This window comes from Boleophthalmus pectinirostris, unplaced genomic scaffold (genome assembly GCF_026225935.1).
Source record: "Boleophthalmus pectinirostris isolate CB_2022bp ecotype Guang Dong unplaced genomic scaffold, ASM2622593v1 HiC_scaffold_2, whole genome shotgun sequence".
NCBI classification, from domain to species: domain Eukaryota; kingdom Metazoa; phylum Chordata; class Actinopteri; order Gobiiformes; family Gobiidae; genus Boleophthalmus; species Boleophthalmus pectinirostris.
This window is the reverse complement of record NW_026571152.1, coordinates 20401307-20410852: the sequence shown is the minus strand read 5'-3', so window position 1 is coordinate 20410852 and position 9546 is coordinate 20401307.

The following is a 9546-nucleotide window of genomic DNA, read 5'->3' as shown; positions in this document are numbered from 1 at the left end:
AGTTCACCCCATATGGCCTATATGTGTGTGTGTGTGTGTGTGTTTTATATCCAAGAATGAATGTCTGAAAAATCAAACAGAATGGGAAGGTCATTTTCATGTTTTATAGATATTGGCACTTGCAAATATGAAATGCATGAACAGGAGATAGAAAAACATCAAGTAATATACACATCTCACAGTTATAGTGTCCTCTTGACCACTGGTTTCCAAAATGTGGTCTGTGAACTCTATCATCTTGTAGCTTCTGCTGTGGAGACCTAGTTTAGACTATTTCTATATGTTACATTATGCTAGCATTGTTCTACATCTATCTCTAATGGTGGAATGTTTAGGAGTTACCATGGTGACACAATGTACACATTTGCAACACTGTTTTATGTTTTAAGATTGTCCGAAAACTCAAAAACACAAAATGGATTTAAACAACACATTTTCAGGAGTCAGTGATAAATAAGTGTTCATGGTCCTGTTTGGATTTTTGATTTTGAACAAAAAAATTGAATATGAGAAAATGAAAAAACTGTTGGCTATTTATGTGTGAGGGACAACAGCACAAATCAGCTCAGCTCACCTGATGTAGTTTCAGCTAAGTCTGTCCTTTATGGTCAGATTGTGTTAAAATAAAGCACAGATTAAAGTCTAATAAGGCCTCAGACAGAGCATGCCTACAGTTAGCATCAAACCCATAGGGAGGGTTGATTACATCCGCTGCAAAGTGTTAATAGCTCCATTCAAATGTCTCATCTTACAGTGGATCTAAACACTGAATCCACTTATTATTGCTACTAAATTGTGTATAGTGTTTTAATGGCGTTGTTTAGTGTTTCTAGTCATTTTTAGCACAAACTAGGTAGATTTGCAGATTTCTGGTCATAAACACCTAAATCGAAGTGTGTACTACCTTCAGTGGCCTCTGCAATTTCCAGTAGTTGGTGACATTATGAAAGACTGCCCTTAGTACAGCCAGAGGTTTCTGAGTAAAAACGCCTACAGCAGGGGTGGAGTTTAAAGTGTGGATACCTGTTAGACCAATGTTTCCCAAAGACTAGGTTGCAACCCTCAGGTGGGTCACAAGAGAATTTTTTTTTGGGTCATGATCTGCATGTAGGTCTGTAATATACAGGGCTATATTTAATGTCCAAATAGGCTACTTATAGATACCTTTTATTGCTGGTTCACTTACTGTTTTTCATTGTTTAAAACTTGAGTAATACTAATTGTTCAGAGAGACACGATTACTAAGTCACAATAAGATATACTCATTAATGTTCAATAATGGTCAAATCCACCTTTATTTTATGATTTACAAATATTATCTATTGACTTGGGTCACAAAGGTTTGTAACTTTTAAAATAAAAAAGATTGGGAAACACTGTGTTAGACCAATCACACTGTTTCTCACATGTCCAGACCCCACCCCTCCTTCCCCTCACTCTCTTCTTAAATCCTCCAGGTAGGCAGCTCTATTTGAAATGTGAGTTTAAGTTTTTAGTCCTACTGCATGTGTCAGGGCAGTTTGAGGTGAGTACCAGCCCTCAGGACAAAAGAGTCCCTCCTGCAGCACCATAACCGGCCTCCAGGGGGAGCCAGGTGATCTCTGGGGAAGCTACAGCAAAGCCCTCTCTCTCTTCTCTACACTCTTCTGTTGTTTCGGTTGGTGGTGAGATGGTCCATTCCCTTGAAGTGCTTCCTCTGATCTTCTGCCGCATTTTGTAAAAAGTTTGTAGCATCTCAGAGCTCCACAGCTAGCTCCTTGTGTCTCCATGGATACGGGAAAAACAAACATCTCATTTCACACAATCCAACAGCCTCTAATTCTGTCCTTTTGAACTACACAAGCTGCACTTTTTAGTTGGTTAAAACCCCAAGGTGTCATGTTAAAAACTGAAAAACTAAACACTTTTCAAAAGCTCCGCAGTGTGCCAGCCAGGTATAACCACAAGAACAGTCTAATTGGACACCTTTCTGACAGTTCCAGCATTAACATCTTTATTCAAAATCTGGGAAAACATCATCAAATTTGGTCAAATGGATCAAACCACACAGACTATGGGCATAGGTCCCTCCCATTTGCATCATGTGTCACTGCTTTAGTGTTGTTTCTTCCTTAATTTTCTTCCTTCCAGCATAAACATACCTGGAGTTGTGTTTTGTTTCATTCAGTTATTCTTTTTTTTTTTTTTTTTCATTCACTCTGCATATTTGAGTTCAGCTCTTCCACCTTGTGACATCACGTGGTCATACAGGAAGTGCTTCACTGTGTTTTTAAATTCCATACACCTTCACTAGAATAATTTTTCATGATTTCAGCCCTCAGAACTAAAGTAAAAGGTAGCTTAACTTGAAAACTACTGCTTCATGACATCACAAGGTGGAACAGAACATTCTGAGTTTTGGAGACATAGACAAGACGAATAATAAAGAGTTTCTTAAATGTGTAAAATAAGCAAAACATGAGTGAAGTATCTTTTTGAGGAGTTAACAAGATTATAACATGGCTTAAAGCTTACAAGAGTCAATTTAGCATAATATGAGACTTTCAATCAGGTGCCCATTTTGAATCAGGAGAGCATCCTTCTCTCCAGGCAGGGCAATCTAGTTAGTGCTCAGTTGTCCAGTTAAATTGGCAATAACAAGAACCAGACTAGCCATGCACCAATACACAAGCTCCTGTAATCTGTCATCAGCAATGTGGCTCTCATATACAGTTACCTGCCAGCTCCGAACCTGCGCTGTTGTCCCGTCTGCTCGGTTTGTGAAGACAGCAGAGGATTACTCATGCTTCTGTCACTGCTTGGATCAGCCCAGACTTACAGCATTTGTCCACAGAGCTGCAGTGTGCTCAGAAATCTGTCTATACCAGAACCAGTGGAATTCAACTAAGCCTGTACATCATTATGGGAGAGGAGATGGGCAAAGTAGCAACTATATTCTAAAAAAAAAAAATTAAATGCATATGTGGCCTAATCTTTTCTAGTTTTGGTGAAGTTTACAGGTTTCATTTTACTTTCTGGTAAGATACGGTTAGCAGATGTATCCATAGACTAAATGGAAATCTGAATTGCCAGCCATGCCATTCCAAATAGGAAGTGAGCATGGGGTCACTTCTGGTTCCATAGACTCTGGCTTCAATTGATTAAAGGTTGTATGGAGGATTTTTTTTGTTTCAAATTGTCAATGATGGCATTATAGAGGTGCAGTAGCCTTGTAATTATGATGACCAAAAAAAAAAGAATAAAAATTCATCAACTCTGGACGTGGTGGGGCCAGCTAAACATTTGCCAATAGATAACGACATTGCCTCGTTATCTGTTAGCTGACAGGCTGTCAATCAAACTCCCTACGTTTCTAGTGTAACTGACTTGCCTGCGCGCAGCCGTTACGTGGTTTGCGTACGCCTGTCACGCAGTCCACAGACGCAAGATGCACAGACGCTGTTTACTCCACCAACGCAACAGTTCTTTGACCTATATCTTCCTCGCAGTTCGCACAAAGTTTGTTGCAATGGCAGACAAGAATCCAGAAGCAGTTAGCCACAAAAGAAAGTCCGTTTTTGAGATTGCTGAAAGAAGAAGACAAGGGGAAAAGCAGTGAAGCCAAACTAAGGTGATTCTTGTAGATTCATTCCAGCGATGGCGCAACTGAAGCAGACGCAGGGTCTAAAGACTGACGCATTGGTCGCCAAATTACTCCTGGACAGGTCACTTCTGCTTATTATGAAAACGTACTTTATTTCCAAGAGCTAGTCAAACGTTTTTCAGGACACGAAAGCGATATCCTATGTCTGAAAACGTAATTTTCAAGGCAAAGAAAGAGTCCGCTTGCTGCTGCGTGTTGTAGCTAGTTCATTCGCACTGAATCTCCGCGCACTCCTTCTCTGCACCCCTTTCCTGCTCCTGTCCCCGCTGCCCGATCCGCTCTTCCCCCTGCTCCTCACTTCTCCGGGCACGGAATCTCCGCGCACCGCTCCCCTCTCCTCTCTCCTCTCTCCCTCTCCCTGCTCCGCTCTTCTCCCTGCTCCTCACTTCTCGTCCGCGAACAAAATGTCCGCGCACCCGCTCCCCCCGCTCCTCACTTCTCCGTCTTGCCTAACCAACACTGTAGTTAGTTGTTTACAAGTCATGTGCAGCGCACCGGCTGTAAACAAACCTGTTTCTGGCGTAAAGAGAAGGCGGGAGGAAGGCGTTTCTACGTAGGGAGCTGGAGGGGAGGGGGGGGTGGTTTCACGCATGCGCAACATTTGAAAAAGGACAAACAGTCGCTAGATTTCTCGTTCCTTGGAAAATCCTCTATACAACCTTTAAACACTGAAAAATTGTCACCCTTCTCTCTGCTCTCAGCCTCGTCATTTTGGTCTTAAAATGTTTGTATTAACCCGGTCTACATGATCCTGGTGTTTTTATTTTGCTGTTTTGTCCATGAACAAATTCTTAGTCTTAATATGGAACTCGGATTCACATTTACTCCTATAACTGTTGGGTGACATCCCACTCTCTTAGTCCATTTCTTTATACAGTTTATGGATAAAACAGAGATAATTTCATAACTGTTACCCAGCAACCATAATGTTAACCAGGGCCAAAACCTAAGTCTAAGTTACACAATATTTATGATTTAACAAAAACAAAAAAACGACACTGCATTTATTTTGTAAAATCAATGTTTTTCAGCTGTCAGAAAAATGCTGTACTTGCATGTAAACTGTCCTTGCATTCTGACAGTAGAAAAACAGGTATTCCATTTTAGGACTCACGGCTATGTCCTGTATGCCACCTGTCTCTTGTCTCCTATGTTATTTGCTTTGTCGGAAAGGTCCCACTGAATGTCATTAAACTTATCTATCTCCATGAAGACAAGCCTGTGAAACCACAAGGCCAAGTTACATTTCAGATCTAAAGGGCGACGTAAAAGCTAGATGGATAACTTTATCGACATACTGTTCCATTCCAGCCAAAGCTATAACAGAGCCTCAGAAAAGTAAAGTAGTGCACCTTTAATGTGTTTATTTTGTTTAATATTCTATGTTGCTAAAGTAGCTTCTCTTGTATTGCATATCTAAATCTGCTCACTATTTTCTGAAAATTGAAGAAAAGTGATGTCATTCTGTCCTTGTCTTCTGATGGAGGATGTGTCCAGTGGAGCAGAAACACCATTATCCCTTAAATGTTTATTCAGAAGTGCCCTGTTTGTTTCTGGATTATAACTGGCTGTACTGAGCTGTGTGAACCATGGCAGAAATCATAGAAAATCCTTGACTTTTTGTCAGGAGTCACAAGGATAATTTACTAAAGCTTGTCACATACAAATTCTGTACTAAATGTACTTATTTCTGATTTGTCCTTTCCTTCATAATCATCATTTAAAGGAACTCTATGTACTTACAGTTTTAAAATGTACTATAATCACAACTGAGGCTTCCAGTGCTTTAACATGCAAATGGGGGACATGTTACAAGTTTTTCTCATTCTCAGGACAGGCCATGCCTCACGTGAAAGCTCAGAATTTCCAGAATTCACTCACTGAGCTGCAGAGGCTGCACTAGCACTGATTCATGATGACCTCAGGTGCTGGGGTTTATGGAGTGACCATTCAGATCAGAGAGGCATTTTAGGTTTAAACCAACTGGATTTCAGCATTGAACTGGCAAATCAAATGAAAGAATCATGTGTGTCTCATTCTGTTTTATGGCTGGATGATCATTGTGGCCATCTCAGCCATAATGACCAATGAAAAATAAATCAGCATTACAGATGAGCATACCTTTTATCTAAGGAGGCAGATAAACCATGGAATTTAAAATTGAATCATAAATACATTTCCTGTAAGTAAAAGCTCTATTCAACTCAGAGATATTCCAAAAATACTATAATTTCAAACCTGATTTGATTGAAAATTGATTGATTGATTGATTGAAGTTTGTAAAATTACAACGTGGTTCTGTGGTTATCAGTGTTGGGAAGGTTACTTTTAAAATGTAATCCCCTACAGATTACAGATTACACACCCCAAAATGTAGTTTGTAACGTAATCCATTAAATTACTTAAAGTGAGTAACGTAATCTGATTACTTTGGATTACTTGATATTGTCATGTTTTTTTAAACGACATGAATGTAGCAACCACATCCTGAAAATTCTTGTTTGTTGTCTTCAAATTGTCTGAGCCCAAGTCTCCATGAATAAGCAACTGTTTGCTGTAGAGAAACAAAGACCACGATATCTTAATATAAGAGGTTTTGTCTGTTAAAAGACAGTAACAAGATCAGCCTTTCCTTCACCATATTAAAAAAATATTATTGATAGAGAAATTATTTTTTATATGAGATCACCTTAAATTATGTCAACCTACTGTTAGGTGTCATGTTGTTTAGACCTGGTTTAGTCCTGGTTTAGTCCTGGTTTAGTCCTGATTTTTAGACCTGGTTTACTCTTGATTTTAGACCTGGTTTATACCAGGCCTAGACCAGGTCTTTAGTTCTGGTTTAGTCGTGGTTTAGTCCTAGTTTAAACCTGGTTCAGTCCTGGGTTAGTCCTGGTTTAGTCCTGTATTAGTCCTGGTTTAGTCCTGGTGTTAGTTCTGGTTTAGAGGCGCACAGGAGGAAGCGCGGTTTACGCGAGAAAACACGGTGCACACGCGGCGCACGAGATGACGACGGTGTCCGCGCTGTAACTACGGAAGGAGACGTGGTCCGCGGGTTCTCAGGTTGATGACGATGATGAAGGTGTGTGTTTGTGTGTGTTTGTGTGTGTGTGTGTGTGTGTTTGTGTGCACGTCCACTCATGTCGCAGGTCACTATAGGACAGTAGTGCAGATATTATCTATGCAGGTTGTTTTCACCAGTGCCAGTGGCTCCAGTTTCACATTTAAGTTGTAGGCGATTTTATATTTGTTTTTTTATATATATATATCTCACATCGGGAGAAGAATTTCCAAGACACAAATGCGTTTTTACCAATGCACTGCTGCTTCCACTGTGTGACTGACTGACCCGCCAACTTTAACATGACGTTTACATCGCTCTTATTGTCGCTTTCTGTGTTTGGGTTTCCGGCAACGAGTGGAATTACCGAAATAAAAAAATAAAAATAAATGGGATGTAGCACAAAATGTGAAAACAGGAAAATACCGCCTTGTAATCCACTTATTTCAGCAAAGTAACTGTAATCCAATTACCACTCATTGAAACAGTAACTGTAACGGAATACAGTTACTCATAATTTGTACTCTGATTACGTAACGGCGGTACATGTAATCCGTTACTCCCCAACACTGGTGGTTATACAGACCATTGCTCTTCCAGATGTGTGCAAAGTGGGTGAAGTGCTTTTCCACAGTTGCAGCAAGTCAGAACAGATGACACTAGGATTTTGGATGAAGTTTAAACCAGCAAGTCTCTAGCTGTGGGCAATCCGGTGTGCCGTTGTTGACCCCATAGACTTGCCAGTTAATGGTTATACATATTGTACTTTTGGATTGCTAAATCATTCACTTGATAAATCATTCACTGACTTCTGATTGAAAATAGCAGTGCTGATTTCTGTCTTACCCTTTATGGTACGTCACTGTAAACCTCATCACCGCAAAATGTCAAACTGCCAGACGATGCTGTCCTGCTCACACAGCTATAGCCCACTGTAGTGAGCTGCAGATTCATTGTATTTGTGCAAAAAATACTGTTGTATCACCATTTTCAAAACAGCAAACAACAAAATAAGTACAGAGCAGTGGGCGTGTGTAAGGGGTAGGTGAAAACAAAATTTTGAGAGGAATGAGTGTTGTGAATGTAGGAAAAAAAGGACTACTCAAACATGCATGAATCACTCTAAACACAACTTCACAACCATTAGAACATGGTTAAAAGTGCTTGTTTCTTTTAAAATGCTTAATTACAGACTTCAAATAACTACCACTAGGTTAATGGCCCCAAAGTGGACGTTTAGCACCACATAACATTTGAATCTTTTACACACAAACCACTCATTATCTCGAAGAACAACAAACGTATCTCTACTGACTGTTTGAGACCAACTGCAGAGCAAATTATGCAAAGTTTTTCAAATGTCAAGGCAACTAAAAAGTGAATTGGATGTCGTCTCCATCACCTCCATGGAAAAGAATAAATTGGCTTCTGAATGTCAACAAACACAAGGCAAGAAACAAAGAGGAGAAAGTGCCAAGTGACTACAGTGCAGTGGTTATTTTAGTTAAGACCCAAACTGAGAGGAAGAAGGAGAATTACGAAAAGTATTGACAGTTTACTACTACTACTACTGCCATTACTCCAACTTCTACTTCTGCTACTTCTTCACCTACGACTATAAATGTACTACCCTCTTAATTTAAATGAAAAGTAAACAAGAGGGTGATGCCACTTTGATCTATGGAAAGGAGTTAGAGTTAGAATGCATGTTTTTCTATTTGTTCAGCAATAAGAACACCTGTCCTTGCAAAAATGTGAAAACATGCAAGATATTTTTAATGCCATATCGTAAAAAACACTGCAGGCAAAGCAATAACATCTCCATGGAGACTAGTAGATGGTGGAATGCTCTCCAAAAAAGCTACATAATGCACCTTTAACTTCACTTCCTTCCTTGTACTGTTATAGTTGATTTTACCCATACATTAACACTACAAAGCCAGGGGACATTACGTGAATATAATTTTCTTATACAATATACAGGCCATTTAACCAGAGGAATCAAACTTGCGATGTAATTTTCTTTTCGATTTATTTCTGCTGCTTTTGTGCCTGGTCTATTCTTTGATTCTTTGTACCCTATTCAACTCTGCTCCTCTCTTGTGTTGGTAAGAGTTCAGCTTGTCAATAACGCAATAGCTTCAAAATTTCACTATTTCTTCAAAGATGACAATGGGCTGACAGAAAACAGAGGGGTTATGAGAAGTCCGGAAGCAACTTAAAAAAAAAAACAAACAAAAAAAACGCATATTAAGGAAGAGGTTTTATATTGTTTATGGGAAATAGGCAATGCTCCAGCTGGCCAGGACCACGGCAAGTCACAAAGAGAAAGATGGATGAAAAAAATGTTGACTTTTAACTGAGATATGTGCTTAAAGTTGAATCTAATTTGAATTTGGAGATGTTTTGACAGGCAGAATAACAGTCACTACCTGCATGCTAGGGAAACTGGATTCAATTTATACTGATTTATCAAATTGCATAAAAGACTCGGAGAGGCGTTCAACTGCATGGGGTAAGAAACTATGGTGGAATGTTTAGGCGTTATCATGGTGACACAATGCACACCAACAAACAGTCATCAAAGATAAGAATGTCTAAAAACTGAAGAAAAAGTACAAACAAATGAATAACAATGTATTTAAACAACATATTTTCAGGAGTGTGTGATCAATACGAACATACAAAGTCCTGTTTAGATGTAATTTTATGTATGAGACACTTGTTTAAGAGCACAAATCAGCTCACATATTCACACATGTTCACATGACACTTTCAGGAAATGTTGATGACATTAGCTGCAAAGTGTCAATTGAACATGTTTTTTTGTTTTTTTTTTTGT